The sequence below is a fragment of the Rhinolophus ferrumequinum genome, chromosome 23 (assembly GCF_004115265.2).
Source record: "Rhinolophus ferrumequinum isolate MPI-CBG mRhiFer1 chromosome 23, mRhiFer1_v1.p, whole genome shotgun sequence".
NCBI classification, from domain to species: Eukaryota; Metazoa; Chordata; class Mammalia; order Chiroptera; family Rhinolophidae; genus Rhinolophus; species Rhinolophus ferrumequinum.
Window position 1 is genome coordinate 31,601,932 of NC_046306.1, and position 14,945 is coordinate 31,616,876.

Below are 14,945 nucleotides of genomic sequence, written 5' to 3' on the forward strand. Positions count from 1 at the left end.
TGGTATAAAGTGAGTCATTGTTGCAAATATTTCACGTCCCTGTTCTCTCTCTCTTCCTTCTCCTTATTATTTTTTAATAAACTAAGGAGTTCCCATTACAGGCCACGTTAATATATTTTATTCCAAACAGAATGGAATAAGGAGTCTGTGATTTCATTCATGTTGAGCTAAAAGTGTTTGCTTTTCCCTGATGTCCAACCTCTTACCCCTCCTAATTCCTTGCTCTAACTCGCCTTCTCCTCAGCTCCTAAGAATGCTAGGGAGGTCTAGTTGTCATCTTTAATCAAGTAATATGATCAGTACACACCATAAAATTATACCTTTCTGCTCTTTCTGGATTGCAGTAGTGGAGAAGGTACTAACGATGTAATGACAAGGCTAATTAAAAACTAATAAATCTCATAGCCTTTGAGTTTGGCAAGTGACTAACAAGAAAGGCTTAACTCCATAGCTTGCTTACTAATAACTCAATGGTCCTTATTAGGAAGTAATTTTCACTGTCTGCTTCTCTTTACTGAGAATGGTAACATAAGGTTGTTGAAAGACCCTCCACATGGCTGGGCTTTGAAGAGGGCTATGCTTCCTAGTCTTCCCAGCTTTGAGAGGGTTGTGTTTGCCATTGCCTCTGTCTGAGTCAGTTAGCTGTCTGAGCCAGTAGTCTGTTAGTAGGATGCTAATGAAGTTGGAGTTTCACCCCAGGCATGTTTGTAGGACTCAGCACAAAGAGACAATTTAAGTTCTGACCCAAGACTGCGCTGCTCATGTTGGTCTAATTCCTCTGAATATGAGGAGGACCGGACACAACAGAAGTCTGGCTCAATGAATCCTGAAGTCTCTGCAGAGAAGAGGGAAGGCGTGAATTCTGGGAAGTTGGGAGAGTGATCTCATCTTAGTTTACGAAGGCTAGATCACAAGTAGTGACTGAGGGAAGCACGCTCTTCAAGAAGCACCAAGAAAAGGGGTTCCATAGGGAGACGTATGAGTATAGGACTGAATGACGGAGATGGCTGAAGGTAGCAGGACCCCAAAGCTGGGTGTGAATGGTGGCATCTTTACTTCCTGATTCCTGTTTCATTAGGACAATTGCTAATTTCCCCTGGTCTGCCACCTCTCTTGACCAATATACAGATCTTAAAGTACCATCCTTCTCTTCTGGGGTCTGAGGTCTTTTAGATTCTGAAAGTCCTACGTGTGTGACTGCTGGTAAATTATCAAAATTTAGTGAGTGTGTAAGTCTGACTATAGAGTTGCTTTGTGATAACAATGATTAGCAACAAGCAAGGTTGCTGTGGATGTGGTAGATTGCAAAAATGGCCCCAATTCTTAACCCTTCCTGTTTATTTCCCTACCCCTTGAATCTGGGCTGGCTTTATGATTTGTTTCGGGCAATAGTCTGAAGTGAAAGTAATAGTCTGACATTTTCAAGCCAAGGACTCAAGAAGCCCTTCACACTTGTACTTGTTCTTTGGATTCCTGTGACTACCATCTGAACAAGCCTCTGCTAGCATGCTGGAAGATGAAACATGGAGAAGAGCCATTCTGGGTGAGGCCATCCATCACAGACCACACAGTCCCCAATGGACCCACCATGTCATAGGGCAGAGGCATGAGCAAGCCCAGTGAATTCAGCTTAGCCCAGCCCAGAGCAGAGGAACCCATATGTTTGTGAACTAAATAAGTGCTTAGTTTTCCTTTTGACATTTTTTTAAAAGAAAAATTTCAAACATTCTGTGAAATTAAAAGATTGTTTTATTCAGTGAACAGCTATACACCCACTACCTAATATTTTACTATATTTATATTTTTATTACCCTTTCCTCCATCTATCCATCCTTCTATTCATCCATGAATCCATATTCTTTTTTTAAAAAATGGTGAAATGGTTTGTTACATAATCATAACTTGTGGTAGTAGATAACAGATACAGTGGACATGATATAAAAGGAAGGCTTAGCTAGAGAAGTAAATGTGGGTTCTGAGAAAAGTGGCTGATTTGGGTTTCTTTGCATGACAGTGTTTTCTTACCAAAGGATACTGGTGAGATTTGTTTTTCTAGGAAGATATATATTGACCAGAAGTTTGAAATGGCTCAGTGTTTGTCAGCAAAAAGGGGGCCCTGTTCAGAATATGTCACTGTCCTATGTTGTATGTCTCCCTGGCAGTTAGTAATGCTCAGAAGTTTTAAATTCAAGGAGTGGATATTTAGGAGGCAGCTGTCCACGGATGAGGAGGAGGAAGGTTGCTTACAGAAGCACACATTTCCATGGTTTTCATGCACACATACGTATGCTCATTTTGACCTCAGCCTCAGGAGGAAAGCATCTTAGAGGTATTTGACCTGCTCAGTGTCACTCAGTTAGTTTAAGGCTGATGGAACACTCAAACTCAAGCCTTTGCATTGTAAGTTTCAATGCTCTTGCTACCACAGCTCAACTGTCTTTCTTTGTTATGTGGAAATTAGAAGGGTGGTTAAGTGAATTAGGAATGAGAAAGATAGGAATAGAGAAAACAGACGTTGTGGAATACACGATTGATTTATCCTGAACTTGTTTCCATCAGAAATACTTGTTGCACTTCTTCCAACATCTAGTGCTGTGCTATATGCATGGCATGGCATTAAGTCAGAGAAGAAGGCTCTGCCCTGAGAATTTTGCAGTCCAAGTTGGAGTGATAGACACAGAGCAAATGCCTCTGGTATTGGCACCATAGACCCATGTTTCAACTCTGATTTCAGCCCATATGTGGGAGACAATTCCATGAACTAAAGACTCAACTCCAGCTATCAGCATCTCGCTTCAAGGGTGTCCTGTGTGGCTTTCTCTGCTCAGACCCAGGGCCTCTGCCAAACCGTGGAAGCTTGAGCTTGTTTGGCTTGTAAGTGCCACTTAGAGGAGCTGGGGAATTAATACCACTAGAGTAACATTCAACCTGGGGATGGGATCTGGTGGGTAAATACTCCATTCTCCCACATTACGTTTGGACAATTCTAGGAGATACTCGAATCCTTGTCTCAGGTTCTGCTGTTTTTCCCCAGCTAAGACAAAAAGCAACTATATATACTCACAAAATCTTAAATAATGTAGTGAAATAATACCATTTGTATATATGGAAAGGAGGGTGAGAGAATGAAAAGATAATACAGGAGTTGGAAAACACAATAAGAAATCACTAAGAACTAGGGTCACTGGATTCACCCTTTAAGTGAGAATGATTTCAATACATTGTTAAATGGAATTCTGGACATGGCAATCCGTGGGAGGGAGTTTTCTGGGATTCTTACAAACCTCTGTTTTTCTTTGCTTTATTAAATGTCAGCCATTAACAGTGTTTGAGTATCCAGTGGAAACTTTAATCACCAAGTGTCCACCATGAAATAGCACCTTGTTGACTGCTAATGCTATTTGAAATCAAAGTTGTCTCCATTTTTTTCTATCTTTAATTGTAGCATGCATTTTTTTAAGGTCGATGTCTTATGTTTTAGTGATGATCACATAGCTCCGTTCTCTGGTAGGATATTTATGAATGTATTCAATGCCAAAATTACTCATCTAAAATCCCATGGACAAGGAGGATGGGAGAGCCAAGGCTGGTTTGCGATCGAATTTGTTAGTCAAGAAGTGCAAATGCCATGTGGTTGGCTTTTAAATCAAGACCAGATGGCAAACAGTATTTGGTGGGTCTTGGTTATACTCCAGTTGTCTAAATGCTCTGAAGTCGGATGAAAAGTGGAGATATTTTTGCCACAGTGGAGTTCTGGCATTGTAGCTGTTTGCCTTGATTTCCATCACAGAAGGCCACTTCTGAAGCTGGACTTGTAGAAGAGGCAGTGAGGAGGGCCTGAAGGGGGAAGGTGGTTCCCTCAGGTCAGTGCTCAGTCTGGAGAAAGGGCAGGATGGGGAGGCTCATTCTGCAGCCCCCTATGTAGTGCCTGACCTTGTTTTAAGCCGACAGCTGTCTTTTCTAGGACTAATTTCTCTCTAGCTCTTCATCAGCTCAGTGCCTGAAAGGCAAAGGGGTCTCAAAGGGGAAACAAGGAGGAAATTCAAAAGGGAAAGAAAATATCTGCACATCATGGAGAGCATAAACACAATGTAAACCTTTAATAATAGGCACCCATAGGCAGATGAAAGGACATGAAGCCAAAGTCCCCCTCCCAAGTAGCCACAGCTGCACAACTGTCTGTTGAAAACACTTTAAAAGCTCCAAACATTAACTATTTTGTTCTTTTCAAAGTTTACAACCTTTTCCCTTTTTGCTCAGCTGTGTCCTAATGACAATTTTTTTTTTCTGTTAAAGAGGATTGGTTTATGAGAACAGGATGTTTGTATTAAATATTAAATTGTCAAGGCTTCCTTCAGCTGAAGGTCCCAGCCTGGCTTCAGTTTTGATTGAAATAGACAAACCTACATTCCTACAGAGCTACAGAGAGTATAAAGAGTTTGTCAAATCTTGATAGTGTAAGCCGGCGTGGGGCCAAGAACAGAATAATTGGTTAATGTCTGCATAGTTCTTTGAAGATAGAAAATACTGTGTAAATTCTAAGTGGTATTGAGAGCTGAGCCAGCCTTGGAGGGCCTGATTATGGGGGTCAGTAGACTGTACTTTTCTCAAAATTGACTTTCAAGGAGCAAAGTCATTGGCTCATATGGATGAACTGGCTTCTTTGTGGGAGCCATTTGGGTTCTAAACATTTGCTTTCAGCTCTGGGATGCCTACTCACACTCCTTCTTGGAAGTTTAATTATGGGCTCAGCTATGTCATCTTTGACCTTCAGAGGCTGTGCAATGTTCTAGAAGGTGTCCTTCATTCCATGCAAAAATATTCTGTGCTTAAGAGGTAGAACTTTGGGAAAATAAGCAAATATATCACAATAAGGTTGACCAACTATTCTGCAGGACATCAATACATGCTCACAAAAATGAAGGGGATATGGAAACGTAAGTCTCGGGCATGCTCATTCCAAATCGTGGCATCATAAAACAAGTGAGTATGTTGTATCAATTGTGGTTTTTCAAGAAAACTGAGCCCACATAAAGTGGTTTAATAGAATTTAATATAGGAACTGAACTAGAGAGGTATCAGAAGAGCTGAAAATCAAGAAAGGCAAGGCAATCTAAAGGTGAATACTGCAGGAAGCCACTACCACTTCCAGGGCTGCAGAGCAGGGAGGCAAATGCTCAGGGTTGCTTATGGGGACCTGGATCCTAGAAGGAAAGTCCAACAGGCAGGAGCTGGAGTCAAGGAAGAGATGCAACCTCTGTCTGAGAAACCACTCAAAAGCAGAGAGAGGAGAGGAAATATTCTGCCTTCTTTCTTTCTCCTGCCCAGCCCCCAAGGCTAGTGCTTCCCACTGTCCCATCGTAATTAGAAACCAAAATGGGCAAGGGGATCTGGGATATTTACCCTGCAGGGGCCAGCCATGTATACAAAACAGAGCTGAGTAAGGGTGGGGGATCGATCCCAGGGTCAAGAGGCAGGTAGACAGGCACACGGATGAAAGGCACAGAGAAGTCCAGCAGTTGTGAGGTCTGTTTATCATTTTCTGACCCAGAGTCAGGCACAACTGATAGTGGTACTGTTTTTTTGTTTTTTTTTTTTTTGCTTTTTTGCTTCCATGGATCCTGTATGGTTATCTTTATAGAGTTTCAATAGGATTCGAAGTTGCTAACCAAGGTGTGCTAACTTTTCACTGCAGCAGCTCGTTGGTTTTATAATGCGATTAATCAGATATGTAGATGCAAAAGTAATTAGAGGCAGAGACCTGTGGCTTCTCTAAGTGGTTTTATTTCTCCTCCTTTCTTCACTCATGTGGAAGCAGAGGCAAGCATGGAGAGTTGGGGAGTTCAGTTAGTGCTGGCCAATGTAATGCTGGTAGAGGGACAGCCCCCTACCAGGCTGGCCCCTGCAGGGTAAATATCCCACAAGGACACGTGGAAGCCCGGACATGTTGACAAATGGATGAGTAGTAGGGACCCACCTCAGGGAACTCTGAGTGAAACACTATCGATGGAACTTCAATTTTTGCAAATGGGCATGACTGTCACATGAAAAAAATTACAGCCAAGAGTTTGGACTATTGGTCTCAAGTGTCAAGCCCTCCATCTAGAGTGGGAGTTCTATCACCTCAAATACCCTGTGGAGCCACTGACCTATCTTCTCTGTACTTTAGGTTTCCTGCCTCAATGCTTGGTCCTTCCTAGTACTATGACAATTTCCTCTGAGAATCACTTTGTCCTCCAGCCACGATTACCTTAAGAGGATCACAGAGTGAACATACAATCAGAAGTATATATATGTGTGTGTGTGTGTGTGTATGTGTGTGTGTGTGTGTGTGTGTGTGTGTGTATATATATATATATATGTATATTTGGAGTATTATACACATCTTTATGAATCTTTTGTGTAGTGTGCATGTGTGTGTATTTGCCTCTACTCCTGCACTACAAGTGGGATTATTACAAAGTATAGGGTGGGTACTTAAGAAGAGAATTCATGCCATATCTTCCCTGCTGCACATCCCTCAACATTAGAACCCTCTGAAGTCTGCTGCCCTAAGCCACTTCTGGAAACTGGGCTTCAATAGTGGCCGTGGTGCTTAGTGCCAAGGTTGCCTCAGAACACAGCAAGAGACCTTTCAAAAAGAGGCATCCAGGAACAGCCCTTTCCTGGCTTTAGGCTATTATAACTTTGATCTCAAATCTGGAAGACATGCTTGAGAAAGGTGCATCGGGTAGAGACCCTGGTATCCAATTCCAGGCGGCTGCCGTCCAAGGTTAGTGAGTGGCTAGGGGACCCCACTCTGCATCTACTACCAAACACCAAAAGCAGTTTCTTTTCATTTCTTAGCTCTTCCGTGCCACAGAATCCACACATTTACTAAGTCCAGTCTCTCTAAGTGTAGTGCTAAACACTTCCCTGACAAGCAATGTGGGTAATTTAGGCCTTGACAATGAAATACTCGGTCGTTTTCAGAATAGGTTGCGGCTTTGTTCTTCTCTGAAGATAATGTTTACTATGCCCTCTCCTTTGGTCTGGACAAATCTCTACTACTTGAATCAGCTCCTAGATTCATTGTCTGGCTGCCTGAGAAATCTATTATCTTCGTAGTCTCTGTCTTCAACTTCTTCATTAACAAGAGTTTGCCTCTTTCCCAACTTTGGCCAGACACCTCCTTCAGCTCTTTTCTGGTTTTCCTCAGTCATCAGAAGCAAGAAGGCTTCCTCACTAATCAATAAGACTATCCAGTCTCTTTTGAAGATAACTGTCAGTTTATCCTAAACTTCAGATAAATCTGCAGCATATTTGCATACAATTGTGGTTGGTTTACTGCAAATAGTCAGACAGGTAATCTCTAAAGCTTTCCTTCTAGTCTCAAGATTTAGAATCCAACTCAGTTTTATGCAATGAAACATTAAAAGATGAGAAGGTAGGGGAAGGGAAACAAGGCACAAGATTTTATATAATTGAAGAAATTACCTATCTTCCACGGCTGCAGTGAAAACCAAATGAAAGTTCTTTGGAAATTTCTCACAATGTTTTGAACATTGCATCTTTTGTGTGCTACTTTATTCTTCATGATCCTAGCTGGGATGGCAAGTGGAAGTACAGAAAACCACGAGAGAGTTTGCACTTGTGATATTACCAGCCTGAATGGAAACAGGAAATACTAGGAATCTTATAATAAAGGCAGAGACTTCCAGCCTAATTTCACAGTTTCAGAAGTTTGAATAGATGTTAGACTACGTTGCAAATCTTGGGCGTACATTTCAACAAAACTTCCAGTCCCATGGTGACCTGCGTTGTGTCACAGAAGTGATTGCTAAATTCAGTTTTGATTATCTAAATCCTGAGATGGACAAGTCCCAATGCCCTTTCACTTTTTGAATGGACCATGAATAGAAGGATTTGGCTATGTTGGATACGGCAAGAAGATTGTATCACCTTGGTAATTCTCTAAAGCTGGTTAGGAAACCCTTTGCTGTGGTTTAGATAAAACCCTGTTAGGAAGAAAGGAACGAATCTGGACAATTACCATTTACAGTAACAGTATGGCAGCACCTGCAAGCTTGGTAGCACTGCAGGACCTCAGGCCCCAAATCACATCTATTGAATCAGAGGGTGTGTTTTCATAAGATATTCCAGGGATTTGTGTGCACGGTGAAGTGTGACAAACACTGGTCTGGAAGACTCTTGATAATTCTTTAAAAGTTCAATGATTTCTACTAGACATGTGAATGTGAAAAGTTTTTGTAGATAGTTACATAGTTATATACCACTGCTTACATGGTATATATGGTATAGGTAGTGCTATAGTTTCTGTATAATCTGAAGGCTCCCATAAGGCTCTCCTCCAATTTATTTTTCCAAGTTCTTTTACATTGTAAGGGTTTGAACATATATATATATATTGTATGTGTGTGTATATGTATATATATTTTTCCTACTGCTGTGTAACATTTAGCAGCTTAAAACAACACATATTTATTTTCTTACAGTTTCTGTGGGTCAGAACTTTGGATGCAAGTTAGCTGTGCTGTCTGCTCAGGATCTTATTAGGCTGAAATGAAGGTGTCAGCTGAGTCTGGGGCCTCATCTGAAACTCAAGTTCCTCTTCCAAGCTTTGGTTGTCAACAGAATCTATTTTTTATGGCCGTAGGATTTGGGTCTATGCTTTCTTGCTAGCTGTTGGCTGGAGCCTGCTCTCAGTGCCGAGATGCTCTCGGGTCTGTGCCACATGGCTCTCTCTTTCACAACATGACCGCTTCTAGGCCAGCAGAAAAGCAACTCTTGCTATTTCTTACGTCTACTATGGGTTCATCTGATGAGGTCAGGCCTACCCAAGATAATCTTTCTCTTGATTAACTCAAAGTTAACTGATAAGGACTTTAATTATATTTGCAAAATCCCTTTTGTTATACAATGCAACATAATTTTATGGAAGTGATATTCCATGATATTCCCAGGTTTTGCCTGCATTCAAGGGGAAGGGATTATACAGAGCATGTATGCCAGGGACTATTGGGGGCCATATTAGAATTCTGCCTGTCATTTTACATATATATATGTACATATATGAATTTGGAATAAAGTCATGTTTTCCAAACTACATTGTTTCACTTAACACTTACTTTTACATAATCTTGAAAAAACCATAATGCTGTTTGCATATATTTTTCTTTAAGTCAATTATTTTTTAAACTAAAATTGTGCTAAAAAGGAAATGTTAATATTATTACAATAAATTGAAGGTCATTATTATTTGTCATTAAATTGACACAAAATATAAATTCAACGGAAATAAAATAGTATCAAGTTAAGTCTATCAACCATTGCCTGAACTTGAAGTCTGTGCCTGATGTTTGCTTCTCTTTGTTCAAAAGAGAGTGTGGCAAATGTTTAAAGAGGAATTAAGATGTCTCAATCCAAACCAAGTCTTTCTTGCTGATATAATAAGTTGTTAGACGAGTGTAAAAAGAATCACTTTCTTACCATGTGATTCAACATTTTTGATACTATGTCAAGGCCACCTAATTCAGGTGAGTTCCACATTTTGGGATACACTGGGTGTCCTGAAGTTCTTTATTAAATGCTCATTTGAGGCAAAAGACATTGCATATAAGCTTTGTGTGTTAGCTTCCATTTTTAGGCCTTTGTTGCCATATATATAAATGTTACTATATCAAATATTCTGACAGAGCCAGAAATAATTTCTGAGAGCTCTTCTAGCTGCAGGACCTATGGCTATATCCAATTCATGATACCAGACATTTGCATAAAATTATTTATTAGATTAGCTGGCTCACCACCTAGCAAGAAATTTCCCTTGAAGAATTAGAATGTAGAAAGCTGTAAAGTGGAAATAAGAGAACTGTGCCCATCTGAAATACAGACTATGACTCAAGCAACACAAGCTCATGTGGGCGTCATGGGCAGTTGTGGAGGCGGCGCAGGATGATGGTGAAATTCTGGTGGTGGTAGTGGATCAGCCATGGACTGGGAAGAGAGGACCATCAGACCATTGCCATATTATTCACCTTTCTTTGACCCCTGTAGACCTCCTCTGACTTCTAGTTTGGTTGGTCAACGGGAGGCATAAGGAGAAGAGGAGGGGAATGGAGAATTACGATGGGGTATTTTCTCTCCTTACTTCCTCTCAGCCCCCTAACCATGGATTGATTGATCCTGCCATGGAAGACCACAGCTCTTGGTGGACCACAGAGCTAGGCAGCTCTTTCCTCTAGAAATCCTTCAGCATTCTGGTAACTGTCTCCAACTCTTGTCCTTTCTAGTTTAGGAGTCCACAATAGGCTCCCTCTCTTGCCATTTCATTTAGAAGTTGGTCTCCTAAACTCCGCCTACCCACCATAAAAAGTCCCTTCCTCAAACTTTCATCAGTTCGTGTGCCATTTCCCTTCTAGGATCTACTGATACACACAGTATCAGTAAATTTAATTAATACATGTTTTGAAATATTTGAAGCCAATAAGTAAAGGAGATGGTTTCCTGCTGAGACTCACTTTTTCCACCTTGGATTATGAAGTTAGATGTTTGCAACACTCTTCTTAATGGCTGTCCACCTCTAGTAACCTCATCCAAGTCCTCCCTCCATGCCGTAGCCCTTAGCTGTATATGAACAAGTACTTGGAAATGGTAATTTATTATTATTTTTTCTATTTTAAGAAAAAACTATCTTTTAAAGGTATAAGTAATAGATTCACTCTGCTAAAGTACAGTTAAGTCTGATCTATTTTTAATTTAATCTCAAAACGACAGAAATGCTTTTGAACTTGGGAATAGAGTGTGATGACTCCTTTCCCTTATTATTTTAAAGACTTGACTTGAAATCAGACACTTAGACCCATTGAACCTTCTCAATTTTGTCTATGAAAAGGATCAAAGTAGTGGGTATAAGCCTCAGACAGGACGCTGAGCGTCTCATAAAGGAAAGAGAAACAAGGCTGCGTGCCAATTATCCTAGAATTCAATGGTTTCGATTTCAAACAGGATAGGGATTAAAAGTTTTCTTTAATTGAATAATTATCATATTCAAACAAAAGATTAGATAGGATGAACCTGAATTTGAAGACAAAAAGCATGGGTATTTCTTTAAAAGGAGTTACACTAAGCGAGTCATGTATTATTCTGGTACATCTTTACTATGAAGGAAGAGCTCACACTGTTTTTGGTGACTCAAAGTTTCTTCAGCCAGAGTAGGCTTAGACTGTCAACAGGAACATTTCAACCAGAAAATTCATGACAGTTGTTCTCTATGTATGTAACTAGCTGAAATAGTGTGAACAGATGATCATAAGCTCTTTTGTATATAAATATGAAACAGTCTAGGCTTGTATCAACAGCTTCTCTTTGAAAAATTTTTCTTTCTAATAAGAACAATGACCATTTCTCACTTGTTGAGTGTAAGAGTTGAGTAAATATTTCTATGAACCACCGGTGTTATGGGAAATAGTTGCAGGTGATTCATAAACAACCCAATTAAATAAAACATTTTGTAACAGTTTTCCCCTTTCAACAATCTCTCAGCCCATCAGATTATATAAAGACTCAGTCTCAGTTTGTTGATACCATATTTCATTGATTCTAAGACACACATAATTTTACATGTTAACATTTTTACAACTGGGTTGGGTCATACTTTGATGTATCTCAAAATTGTTATCAGTTATATGGCAGTAAGGAGTAATTAGATTGTCATTGCATGTTTGAACTTCAATTTGGTTACTCTTTGTATTGTTGTCCTATGTAAAATAGGCATAAAATAGTTCTTTTAATACGTATAAAATATTGATTCTAAGTGAAAAGAGAACATTGTGTCATAGTTTGTCAGCAGTTTCTTTTTCTCTGTGTAATGTCATATAATAATGTGCCTTACCTTCGGTGGCATCTTAGATTCTATAAGAAGCATGCTCTGAGGCCTGGTGATTGACAGAACGATTTTGCCAAACTGAGCAGCAGTGTGGACTGAAGTGATGCAGCTGTAAGCAGGGTAGAACCAAAGAGATTTCTCCATGGATAGTGAGAGCAACCACATTGAACCATGAGTTATAGGACTTTGTGATCTCGGTCAACGTCTCTAACCCTCAACTGACACTTTTACTAAATCAAAATGATAATAGTAATATCCACCTCAGTACATTGTTGTAAAATTAGATGAGAATGTTTTGAAATGTTTTTTCAAATTTATTTTAAAGTTATAGTTGACATACAATATTACATTAGTTTCAGGTGCATAACATAGTGATTAGATATTTATATGCCTTACAAAATGATCACCACAATAAACAATTATGCCTAGAAACATTACTTACAGTATTATTATTCATAAGAATATATTGGAGTTAACCTAAATGTCCTACAGAAGGAAGATGATTACATTCTCATGTATCCATATGATGGATGTTTGCGCAGTGCTTAAACACAGTTTGATGTTATGGGGAGATGCACGAGATGAAATACTAGCCATCAAAAAGAGAATACAAAAACAAACATATTAAAAATAAAATTAGTAATTTTCAAGTGCTTTGTAAGTTATACGGGTGAAATATTCCCACTAAAGCAGAAACAATAATGGTAACTGCATTTCCCATTCCAATCTATAAAGCAGGTTCACCTACATTTTCCTACTTAATTTGCTCATTGAAACTTTATAAGGTGTCAAGTATGTTTCTAGGAAATGACACACAACCTTAGAGATTTGCCAAATGTCCATGATAGCTGCTGTCAGCTATTCTTTGTTCACGGCGATGGGTAAGCTCACGTCCAGGTCTGTGGAGAGGGGGCACGGGGCCCCTGCTGGACCATGTAACAGAAAACCTTGCTTCTCATTTTGGCCCTGGCCCGAGGTGCTCTGCAATCTGACACCTTAGATTTTAGACAAGTCCTTCTGAATCTGAGGTAAATCAGGCCAGAAAAGAAGGTGGAAACATCATGAGTTTGTTGAAAGCAAATCTGACACTGTTCAATTTAAGAATCGAGATGTTCTATTCCTCAGTCCAAAGTGCTGGGTTATCTCTGGCAGATTATTCCTCTCCTTCGTCTCTCACGTCCATCTCCTGGGTCACTACTGGTTTTCTCCTCCTCTAACTCTTACGTCTACATCGTCTTCCCCACCTACTACCACCTTAGGACTGACCTGCATCAATTCACATAGAAATTGATAATTCACCTTGAGCCTTCAGACTACTGAAGATTTTCTTCATCTTTGGACTCCATTCTCAGCAATTTGTTTGCTTCTCCTTCTTGAGTTTTCTCTGGTAGTAGTTGATTAAATCTCAATTACTTTGGTATTTGCAAGGCCCCCATAGCATTGGCTCATCATCTCTATTTACTCCATTCCCATGAGGCCTCGCTCTCTGTTATCATGTGTATTGCCCTCCTCTGGTCTTTTCTCAGCTGGAATGTTTTCTCCTTTGTCTGCCACCAACTCATATCACACTCATTCTCTGAGGCCTACGGTAAGCATCAAATTCTCCACCCTCTCCCAGTGCCTATAACCTTGAGCAAAAAATTTCAGCTCTCCCCTAGCTACTGCCCTATAATGGATAATCTTATTTTTGCTAACTTAATTTCACCAGAAACAAGTCATTTTTCTCCTATAGACACACGATCCCTTATTTGTCATAAATGGTTAATAATACTTCATGTTCCATCTGTCACACAGTGGTGTTTTGAGACTCAAAAGGTAAAAATGTGAGAGAACATCCTTTACAAAGTTAAAGCACCAGGTGTTTTATCCCTCAGTTTTGGTCCACAGAAGCAGAAAAGCTTGCAAACAGTTGTAGAAGACTTTGCCTGGACACTAAGCAGATCCCCTTGGGTCACTTTTAGTGGTTTTATGTGCTCAATCCCAGCTTCTGTGTGCTTTGATTTTCTTTTTTTTTTTGTACCTAGTTCTTTGGAGTCTTGCCCCTTACATCTCTCAACGTAGCCCGTACCCCTACTCTCCCTGAAGTGGGACAAATTCTGAGGCCTGGTCTATTCTCCAGAGCTCCGCACGGGCTCAGGCTGAGGCAGGGATGTTACCTGACATTGCACTCTTGCTCGGTGTGTCTTCTTCCCCACCTGCTTCTCTCACTCACTTAGCAGTTTCTTTTTGGAGAACGTTTTAAATCAGTCACTTATACACATACCCTTTCCTCAGGTCTGCTCTGGAGAACTTAGCCTAAGACAGCAGTCTTCAAAACTTCTTCTGTGATTTCCACAGAACAAGACATTCACTGACTTATTCATTCAGGCACATATTTATATTCACATACTTGTCGAGTATCTATCTTTATGGCAGGCACTGTCGTAGGCACTGGGCTGCAGATGAATGGTGGAAGTCCCTCCCTGTGTGGACATATAGGCACACAAGTAAAATGTGACAGAGCCACGGTTTAAACAGAGTATCTTGCCTCCAAATCCAGTGGGATTTTTTTTTTCCTCTGCTTTCTATACGTGGATGCAAGATGTTCTCGTACACTTCCCCGATGACTTTTAAAGGTTTAGTCATTTGTTGATTGCAAGGATCTTCCAGTCATATTAAAATAAAATATTAATTTTTCTAGCTCATAAGCAAAGATACATAAAAACAAGTTGTATATATTTAATTTGTTTTTCAGCTTGCTTCACTTTCCCGGGAGAAACCCAGTGAGTTTGATCGGTCAATATTGCATGTAATTCCTGAGATGATTTAGAAGTTAGACAAAGGTTTTAGATGAGCCAGGCTTGGCCTCCCAGCAGCCAGAAGTTCCTTTCTACTGATGTCTGAGGGCTGAGACAATGGCAAAAACCCTTTTATGAGCTTTTTGATAAATCCTTCACATCAAGGATGATATCTCAAGAAGGGTAAGACAGCCTAGCAAAAGGTATAAGACATATCTTTCAAAATTTGAGCCACTAATCCCCAAGGCAGATATAGCTGCTGATATTGTGAAGTCCAAGGGGGA